The following is an 11322-nucleotide window of genomic DNA, read 5'->3' on the forward strand; positions in this document are numbered from 1 at the left end:
GGCACATCCCAGCATCCACTACCGGGACCTGGACCCTGCATCCTTCCCTTCTACCGTCCTCAGCATGTTGGGTTTCTTTGTTCTCAAAAGATCTCTTAATGCTCACAAGATCCTGCCTCCCTCCAAATATGACATTCCCACACAAGAGCATACAAAATAGGGAGGAAGCAAAGAGACCATCAGCTTATACTACTTTCTCTTCAGAGAAAAATCTTTCCCAAAGGGTCACCAGAAGGATTCTGTCTACAGGTCACTGACCACAACTGCTGCCAGGACACAGATAAGGTTTGTTATCCAGGAAGACAGAAAATGGTCATTGGGTAGTGTTATGAACTGAATGCCTGTGTCCCCCAAATTTTATATATTGAAATCTAATCCCCACTGTGATGGTATTTTAAGTTGGGGCCTTTGAGAAGGTGGTTAGGTTATGAGAGTGGAGCCCTCATGAATGGAATTCATGTTCTTAGAAAAGAGGCCCCTGAGAGCTCCCTCATCCCTTCTTCCAAGATGGCCGTTTATGGACCAGGAAGCAGGGTTTCACCAGACCCTGAATCTGCCCACACCTTGATATTGAACTTCCCAGCCTCTCTAACTGTGAGGCGTGAATGTTTAAGCCATCCAGTCTATAACAGTTTGTTATAGCAAACAACTGGACTAAGATATACATAGGTTGGGTTGGAACTGACCCCAGTGCCATAGTGGGTTATCCAAGTTGCATTGGTGATTTATGAGTGGGGTCCTGCATAGTCCGCCTTGTGGAGCAGAAGAGAATATTCAGGTGGTATCCATTTAAGGCTTCCTTGCTCAGATTTCTTCCCAGGGTTGTGGTTCAGAGGCAGCTAACATCACTCAGCCTCAGTTTCTTCATCTTTAAACTGGAAATAATCATAAAAAATAAAGCAGTTATGGAAGTTATGGGAGACAATGGAGTTGAAAACACGTTATAAACTTAAAGAATTAGGAAGCTGGTAGGTGGGAATAGTGAGTAGTGTTAATAATACCACCTACTGACATTCATTAGTGTAAATCCACAAAAACAAGAGGAGCTTAATACAGACAGATTTCAATAAAACATGCCATTAATTTAAAGACATGATTTAAAAAAACACTGAATAGTTTTTGTGCAATGATCTTTGTCAAGCACATTTGATCCCGTTTTCTTCCTGGTTAAATGTTTTCAAATAATCCCCAAGTCTTGTTAAATGTCAAGCTCTTCACATTAGCAGACAGAGGTTTCCTGGTTATGCCCTGTTTTCCTCCCAGTTCCATGTCTCCTAGACCTCAATCTTCTCCAGCCACAAAGTCCCATAGTTCCCCACATGCAACAAATCTCTTCTCACATGTTATCTTTCTGCCTCAGATGCCCACTCCACACCTACCCACCTGCTGCCTCTCCATCCTTGACACTGCTGAGCCCTCTCTTCATTTCTCATGCCTCTTTAACTTTCTCTCAGATTGAGATGCCAGTTCTGGAGCTTGCCCTGTGAATATCACTGTCATAGCACACTCTACACTTTGTCATTTTCATTTTTGTATCCTCAGCATGAAACTCTAATCTCCTTGATGGCAGGAGCTATCTGATGGCAGGGTTCTGATTTGTCTCTACCCACTGAGTTTGTACCGTGTTCTCAGTGCATGTGTATGTGTATTGAATGAAGGCACTGCGTGCCACATCTCAATATAATTTGTAGATGTCCACTGTTATTAATATCATGGAATATTGGAGTCAGACTGCTTGAGTTTGATCCTGGATCTACCATTTTCAAACTAAATAACTTTTAGCAAATAGTTAACCTTTCTGTAAAATTAAAAACCAAATAAGAAAAACTAAATAAGAAAAATTACGAAAGACACAGAGGAGTGCCAGGCACAAACACTCAATAAATGTCGTCATTATGACAATGATGATGATAATAGGAAGAAATCCCATGGATAAATAGCAAATCCCTCATCTCCTCTGCTATTAGATATCAAATATTACTTTGAATTATTCTGTGAATTCAAGAATGTGTATGAAATTCTTTATATTATATTAGATGTAACAGGAGATCAACAACTATTGATTAATAATAAATAGCTAATATATGTGTAGCACTTGCTGTATGCCAAATAGTGTTCTACCGAGTTTCATATACCTTAACTGACTAATTCTCATTATTCCTTTGGTAGCTACGATTACTGTTACCATTTTTTGTAGATAAAGAAACTGAGGCACATAGAGGTCAAATGACTTACCCTGGTGGCAAGTGGCAGTCCAGCTCCAGGGTCTTTTCTCTTTATTATTATAATATTATGAATGAGTAAGTGAATGAATAAGTCTCATCAGTTAAACACATTCAGCAAAGGGATCTATTCATCCTATTTTCAAATCCACTATAACTTAAATTTATCAGTCTATCTCCTTTTTTTTTTCCTTGAGCAACATTTTACATTGCTTCTGCTTTCAGTTTCCCCACAGATATACTATGAAGTGGAAATGAATCACATGGAATGTGATGTTAGAACTGAAAAGGTCAACGTGTCTGCATCTCTGTGTTTAAGAATCAAGAACATACAGATTGGTATATTATATCAAACTGGTCTTGTTGTCTGGGGCCCACCCTATAGCCAAGAAACACTATCAGCATCCCCACTTGCAAGCTTCTGTATGACCCTGGGCCAAGCTAATCAGGTGAAATGTTTAACTACATCAGCCAATAGCAGCAAAATCAAAGAGTAAATTTGAAGCATGGTAGGGAATCAGAAGCCAAAGAATAAACTGGTGAAGTAATAAAAAGAAGTATAAAGTGTAGCCAGATACGGGGAAATGAGGCAGATGTTGGAAAGCCATAATAATCCACAATAGACTGTGAAGTGAACAGAAGCAGGTCAGAGTAAGTGGTACCATTGAGACTGCTGTGGTGATTCTTTTATAATATCTAATTAGGACATGAGGGAAATTTCCAAACATCCCAGTTACCCTTAATAACCCTTTACAAATTTGTCTTCAGTGAATCTACCTAAATCACATCTTAAAATGTTAACAAATGTAGCCAGAACTGAATGTTGAAAGAGAAGAGAACTTACAAATCATCTAGTCTTCTTTTTCATTTTAAAATAAGTCAACTCAGCCAAGAAGTTGGTCCATAATAACTCAATTAAAGTAATATATTTTACAAGATTGTAGCGGCTATAGAAAGTGATACTTCCTCTTATTTATCCTAAGCTTAGTGTTTTTAATTTTCAAAGCTGTCCCCCCACCCAAACCTACTTTGGGAATACTATAATTGAGTAATAAGTCAAAACTCCCATGTAGATATAAACTCCATTCTTGCATGTAGAAGTCCTTAATTTATGAAAAATGATTTTTCACCATTTCATAAAGGAGCCATTCATTCACATATGAATGATTGTACATAATGAATGTGGCACCATCATTGTAGTTAGTTTTGGATTTCTAATACAGGACTTCAAAATGTGTGTTCCAAGTAGAGACAGTGCAGGGAATTGGGCTGTACTGTCCCCTTCAGAATTTCAAGCTCTTTCTAACAGATGAGCATCATGAGCTTCCCAGTGTGATGCACTGAGGACATATATTAAATATGTAATGTTCGGGGGCGCCTGGGTGGCTCAGTCATTAAGCGTCTGCCTTCGGCTCAGGTCATGATCCCGGGGTCCTGGGATCGAGTCCCACATCGAGTCCCACATCGGGCTCCCTGCTCAGCGGGAGGCCTGCCTCTCCCTCTCCCACTCCCCCTGCTTGCGTTCCTTCTCTCACTGTGTCTCTCTCTGTCAAATAAATAAATACAATCTTTAAAAAAAAAATATGTAATGTTCGGGGGAAAAAATGCTTAACCTGAATCTAAACTTTGGGAAATAATCAAGCAAGTCATATTAAGGTATGTTCTGCAAAATAAATGAACCGGACTCTTTAAAAGTTAAAAAAAAAAAAAGTTTGGTTAACTTTAACATTGAAGGAGATTACTGACATGATGACTAAATCCACTTTGTGATTGAGTCTCAGGTTAGGAGAATAGCTATAAGTTACATTATTGAGATCGTTAGATAAATTTAAATATTGAGGGTATATTAGATAATGAAATTGTATTGATGTTAAACTTCCTGCATATGATCCCTGTATCGTGGTTATATGGAGCCTTCTTGTTCTATGAAAATACATGCTGGAGTATTTGGAGGTAAGTTTTCTTGATGTCAACCATTAACTCTAAAATGATAGGCCAAAAAAGAAATGTAGGTATGTGCGGATGTGTATAAATGTACATACACACACATACACGTACACACCTATATGCGTGCACATGGTAAAAACAAACATGGCAAAAAGTTAACAGTGCTTGAGTCTAAGTGAAAAGAACATGGTTATTTACTGTACTATTTTTGCAATATTTATTTACATTTGAAATTATTTAACATAAATAGTTTAGGGGGAAAAAAGAAAGTTTAAAATTCTAAACCAGAGGCACCTGGGTGGCTCAGTCGGTTAAGCGTCTGCCTTTGGCTCAGGTCATGATGCCAGGGTCCTGGGATTGAGCCCCACGTTGGGCTTCCTGCTCAGTGGGAGCCTGCTTCTCCCTCTTCTCCCTGCTTGTGGTCTCTCTCGCTATCTCTGTCACTATGTCTCTCAAATAAATAAAAAATAAAATCTTTAAAAAAAATAAAAATAAATAAAATTCTAAACCAGTTAGAAAACATGAAACCTGCACATAATAGGCAGTTAAGCAATATGTTGAATAAATAAATAAAAGGATGAACATTTTAGGCATATTCCTCATGCCCAACTCCATATTTATCCCCCTTCCAATCCTTTAAGAGCCATAAATACCATCATTAATAACTTACTTGGATTAAGACCTATCTTACTCAAAATCTCTAGTTGAGGTAAAAATATTATTGGAAAGATCAACAACATATATTTACCCTTATTTTCCAGTTAAACCAATCATTTTCTTGTCACAGTCCTTAGAAAAATTACTTAATATTTTCTTTCTTCAATTTTCTAACCTATGAAATGGGGAAAATAACTCACTTTTTGCTGTAAATCACATAATTATGAGGATTAATTAGGATAGTATATTAAAATGCTCACACTTAATTAGCACTTAATGAATGCTAGATATTATTATTATTATGTGTATACCAATTCTGTTTGCTTTCCTGGTACATTCAAAGGCTATTTCCTAGCCATGTTTTCCATATTACTTCCCAGTATAATCATAATATGACAATTATAGCTGAAAAATAGTAGGAATGCTTTTGTGCCCAGCAGTGTCAGAAATGCTTCACCTACATGCTATAATTTTATTCTTGCAAACTTCCTGCAGTTTATATTTATTATTAACATTTTTTTGATGATGAAACCAGGGTTCAGAGTAGTTAAGAATCTTACTTAAGTACCTAGTAGGTGAAGGAGCTAAGATTGAATCCCAGTCACCAAGGCCCTTAACCAGTAAAGCATTTTGGCTCTGAATCTCTATTCCCTTTAGCTATGTAAGACTCCTCTTTGAACCTCTCTTAATGTATATATTCATTATGCCCATTATAGCAACTCTATTCAAGTCATATTTCCACAGTAGATTGTAAATATAGATGACAGATGATGTAGAAAAAAATAGATGATCTAAGAAGATGGGCTTTGGTTTAGGAAAAGAAATTTCAAAAGCAAGTTTGGACTCTAGCCCTTTCAAGTGCATAATTTTGACAAAGTCAAGTACTTATTTTGAGCTCTAGTTTCTTTTTCTTTTTCTTCTTTTTTTAAGATTTTATGTATTCATTTGACAGAGAGAGAGAGAGAGCAAGCACAAGCAGGGGTGCGGCAGAGGGAGAGGGAGAAACAGGCTCCCCACCGAGCAGGGAGCCTGACGTGGAGCTTGATCTCAGGACCTAGAGATCATAACCTGAGCCAAAGGCAGACACTTAACTGACTGAGCCACCCAGGTGCCCCTAAGCTCTAGTTTTTTTATCTGTAAAATAGAACAACAAAAATTCTTATTTACTTACTAATGCATGTGTGTGGGATAGGGAAGGGTATGGTAAAAATCATACAAAATAACGGTTACAAACAACCTTATAAACTCTGAATAATTAGTAAGCACCTGGCTGGCTCAGTTAGTAGAGCATGTGGCTCTTGATCTCATGATTATAAGTTCAAGCCCCATGTTGGGTGTAGAGATTAGTTAAAAATAAAATCTTTAAACTATAAATAATTAGATAATACTAATAAAATATTTGCCAAAGATAAAAATCCACTGAAACTGAAATACTATGTCACAAAAAATGATATAAAAATGCATATATGTATATATTTTATATATATGCCTATATTTGTATTCCATATATATTAAAATGTGCACTTATATAATAGATGTATATAGAAGGATGGATGGATAGAGAGATAGATAAAATCAATATATTTCTGGAGTAGTGGTAGATTATCCTTCTATATCCCTTACTCTTTGAGGTTCAGTACTCTCAGTGGTATAATGAGAATTATATCTCAGAGATAGCTGGTTATAAGAATTAAACCCACAAAAGCAATCAACAGTGTTTAGCAACATTTCAAAAATCATTATTGACCCAAATAAATGTTACCTTAATCAGAATCAAATTCACTAACACTTTATCAGTGTTATAAGCATGTAAAGTTATATAAATGTATTTCTTACTGTACCACAGTGTTTATCATAATATATATTGGTCTGCTAGATAGTTGCAGGATTTGTCTCTCAGGAATGGGTCATTGGCAAGTAAATTCTGAAGATGGTCCTGGGACAAGGAAAATGATGTTAACCTTTTATCAAAAAAAGTTTTGAACCATCTTTCTGGAGAAGTCTAGGTATCTATATTTTCAGTGGGAATCTGTGTTCCTATCACTCAAAATGTGAGGGCAGCTGTGGTTTCCACTTTTAGCAAATTTCAGTTTACAGATAGAGGAAACTTTTCAAACAGACCCATGTTAGTAGTCATCAAAGGGCTGAGATTCCAGGCTTCTAGGGTGAGACTCCAAGCAACTGGAGTATGTTGAATAGGCTTCTCCTCTGGGTCTTCCCTTACCATTTTCCCAGTTGCAAGTAGAGATCCTCTCCTGGCCCAGTTAAGGTCAGGCATCTACTCCAAAACCAACTGACAATGGCCAGGAATTCAGGGACAATTTCTTAACAATTTATCATCCCTATACACTAAAGTTCCAATGATCCTGGAGCAGAGGAAATATGTAAATCATGCAAATACTACACTATACTACTGCTAGTAACTACAGCTTCTAAAAAAACCTCAAACAATTGAATAGATTAATTTTATTATAACAGATTATTATTTTAGAAATTGATGACAGGCTAAGAATTGAAATTTCCTATGCTTGATAAATACCTGTGTGTGTGTGTGCGCGTGTGCGCTCAATGTGTGTACAAGTTGCTTCAATGAGTATAAAATGGTAGAATATACTAGAATTATAGCTTATAAGTAAATCTTAGCTGTAATTGACTTGATCGGTGTCAGTGTTATTTCCTTGCAGATGGCTTCCCTTTGCCAGAAATTAATGGGAACAGAATGTACTATTGTGGATGATGAGTTTCCAAAGATAGCTTTTATGCCACTTGGCCAATCGGACACCCCACCTTGGCCCTGTTGGGCTTATTACTGCCATTCAGACATCTGAAAATCTCTTGACAATTCTCCTCCATACCAAACGGAGCCAGCACTTTCAAATGGATCTCATTAGACTTCTTATAAAACCACTACACACTAGAAAGAGTTTCCATCCCAGAAGGGTTTCTTCATTCGAACTTATCAAGCCTCTATACAGTTCTGTTCCTGATTAGCAATTTGTTCTCCTAAGAGCTTTAAAGATACACCTTTATATCTCTGTAATTTCAGCCCTTTCCCATTTTCCCTTTATCAGCACATTCAAATGTATTTTACTCTTATCTTGGATCTGTCACTCAGCATATGTCAACTTTAAGAGCACTGGACTATAGCGGTGACTGTCAGTAATGTTTCAGCTTAAAAAAAAGAGAAAGGGAAAAAAAGTCAGAACGCATTCATCAGATCTCAGAAAGCTGCCTGCCTTGATATATGACATCCTAGTATGCTATTCTAAATTATTTCCATCAGACAAGCAAATGTCAATCTACACTCTTGTCTGGGAGGAGCAAAGAAATTTTCTTTGACCATATGCTATCAAATACCATGTCTAATCTAGCCATACCATGTTTTGCTTTTATACTTCTGAAGCTTTCATTTAAGGTTCTTTTTTTTCTGACTCTTCCTCCCTAAACCTCACATACTAAGCCCCACATTTTTTCTGTGAAGTCTTCCTTACAACTTTGCTTTCTGTCTAATGTATCCAGCCCTCCACTCCCTTTACTCTCAGTCTCTGGGCAAAACTTGATCATATCCTTCCTGCATTTCTTTGGAGGTTCTAATCATACATCTGGCTCCCAAAATCAACTGTAAGCCCTCTATGGGCAGAGACTGCAACTTATTGTCTGTGCCAGGGTCTAACACATATGTAAATAGCTCAGACTGTGGTCCTCAAATTTTGCCTGTTAAATCCATAGTTGGATGAGTAGAAAGCTGGATGAATGGATGGATGGATGGATAAATAAATAACTGTTTTGTTTGCTCTTTTTTTCTGAAAGCACATGGGAAGATGCCTATACATAGTAGGAACTTAATAAGAAGTAAAAAAAAGTAGGTACTTAGTAAACATGAGTTAAATTGGTATCCAAAATGTGAGGCAAAGTAAGTTAAATAGAAAAATATTAAAGTCTTTTGAAAGATTACCTATTAAGTGATTTAAAAAGTAGAATGTAGAAGCTACAAATAATAATGTATGAATTAATAGGAAATGAGAAGATTTGAGAATATCTATTTACATCTCTTTCAGCAGAGAAGGAATTGAACTTTGACTCATATGAAGTAAGATTAATTTTTCTAAAATTGCAGTCAAGGTGACAGAAAATAGCATTTTCCTTATTCAGTGATCACTTTTAAAGGAAGGCCTAAGATATGGTGGATCACATCATATTCAGTCTGTTAATTGATAGCTTTTCTCTAGCTTACTTGTGGATTTGGAGTCAGAACAGCTTGTGTAGAAGTTTTGACTCTACTACCAACCAACTGTATGGCTAAGACTATGTTGAATGCAAACATTAAATAATCAAATACTTATTGAGTGCCCGCTATGTAGCAGACAACATACAAATTCATTGATTCTTTTTTTTTTCATAGTTGAAGGAAGGTTTTTTTTTTTTATTTATTTTTACTTTTTTAAAGTTTTTATTTAAATTCCAGTGAGTTAGCATACAGTGTAATATTAGTTTCAGATGTGGAATTTAGTGATTCATCACTTATATACAATACACAGTGCTCATCACAAGTGCCCTCCTTAATCCCCATCACCCATCTAGCCCATCTCCCTCCCACTTCCCCTCCACCAACCCTCAGTTTGTTTTCTATAACTAAGAATCTGTTTTCTGGTTTGCCTCTCTTTTTTTTTCTCCCCTATGTTCATCTGTTTTGTTTCCTAAATTTGACATACAAGTGAAATCATATGGTGTTTGTTTTTCTCTGACTGACTTACTTTGCTTAGCATAGTACGCTCCAGCTCCATCCATGTTTGTGATCAAATGTGATCTTGGGCAAGTTTCCTAACCACTCTGTGCTTCAGTTTTACCATCTGTAATGTGGGGAGAATGTATCTTCATCAGGTGGTTTAAGAATCAATGAATTTGGAAAAATGTTCCATGCTCATGGATTGGAAGAACAAATATTGTGAGGATGTCAAGCTACCTAGAGCAATCTACATATTTAATGCAAGCCCTATCAAAATATCATCCACTTTTTTCAAAGAATTAGAACAAATAATCCTAAAATTTGTATGGAACCAGAAAAGACCCCAAATAGCCAGAGGAATGTTGAAAAAGAAAAGCAAAGCTGGCAGCATCACAATTCTGGACTTCCAGCTCTATTACAAAGCTGTCATCATCAAGACAGTATGGTACTGGCACAAAAACAGACACATAGATCAATGGAACAGAATAGAGAGCCCAGAAATGGGCCCTCAACTCTATGGTCAACTAATCTTCAACAAAGCAGGAAAGAATGTCCAATGGAAAAAAGACAGTCTCTTCAACAAATGGTGTTGGGAAAATTGGACAGCCACGTGCAGAAGAATGAAACTGGACCATTTCCTTACACCACACACAAAAAATAGACTCAAAATGATTGAAAGACCTCAATGTGAGATAGGAGTCCATCAACATCCTAAAGGAGAATACAGGCAGCAACCTCTTCGACCTCAGCCACAGCAACTTCTTCCTAGAAACATCACCAAAGGCAAGGGAAGCAAGGACAAAAATGAACTATTGGGACTTCATCAAGATAAAAAGCTTTTGCAAAGCAAAGGAAGCAGTCAACAAAACCAAAAGACAACCGACAGAATGGGAGAAGATATTTGCAAATGACATATCAGATAAAGGGCTAGTATCCAAAATCTATAAAGAACTTATCAAACTCAACACCCAAAGAACAAAGAATCCAATCAAGAAATGGGCAGAAGACATGAACAGACATTTTTCCAAAGAAGACATCCAAATGGTCAACAGACACATGAAAATGTGCTCAACATCGCTCAGCATCAGGGAAATCCAAATCAAAACCTCAATGAGATATCACCTCACACCAGTCAGAATGGCTAAAATTAACAAGTCAGGAAACGACAGATGTTGGTGGGGATGTGGAGAAAGCGGAACCCTCCTACACTGTTGGTGGGAATGCAAGCTGGTGCAACCACTCTGGAAAACAGTATGGATGTTCCTCAAAAAGTTGAAAATAGAGCTACCCTATGATCCAGCAATTGTACTACTGGGTATTTACCCCAAAGATACAAATGTAGGGATCCGAAGGGGTACGTGCACCCCGATGTTTATAGCAGCAATGGCCACAATAGCCAAACTATGGAAAGAGCCAAGATGTCCATTGACAGATACATGGATAAAGATGTGGTATATACATATACAATGGAATATTATGCAGCCATCAAAAGGAATGAAATCTTGCCATTTGCAAAGACGTGGATGGAACTGCAGGGTATTATGCTGAGCGAAATAAGTCAATCAGAGAAAGACATGTATAATATGATCTCACTGATATTCTTAATCTCAGGAAACAGCCTGAGGGTTGCTGGAGTGGTGGGGGTTGGGAGGGATGGGGTGGCTGGGTGATAGACATTGGGGAGGGTATTTGCTATGGTGAGCACTGTGAATTGTGTAAGACTGTTGAATCACAGACCTGTACCTCTGAAACAAATAATACATTATATGT

This window comes from Mirounga angustirostris, unplaced genomic scaffold (assembly GCF_029215605.1).
Source record: "Mirounga angustirostris isolate CCGP_5_RB_7025 unplaced genomic scaffold, mMirAng1.0.hap1 SCAF_13, whole genome shotgun sequence".
In the NCBI taxonomy this organism is placed as follows: domain Eukaryota; kingdom Metazoa; phylum Chordata; class Mammalia; order Carnivora; family Phocidae; genus Mirounga; species Mirounga angustirostris.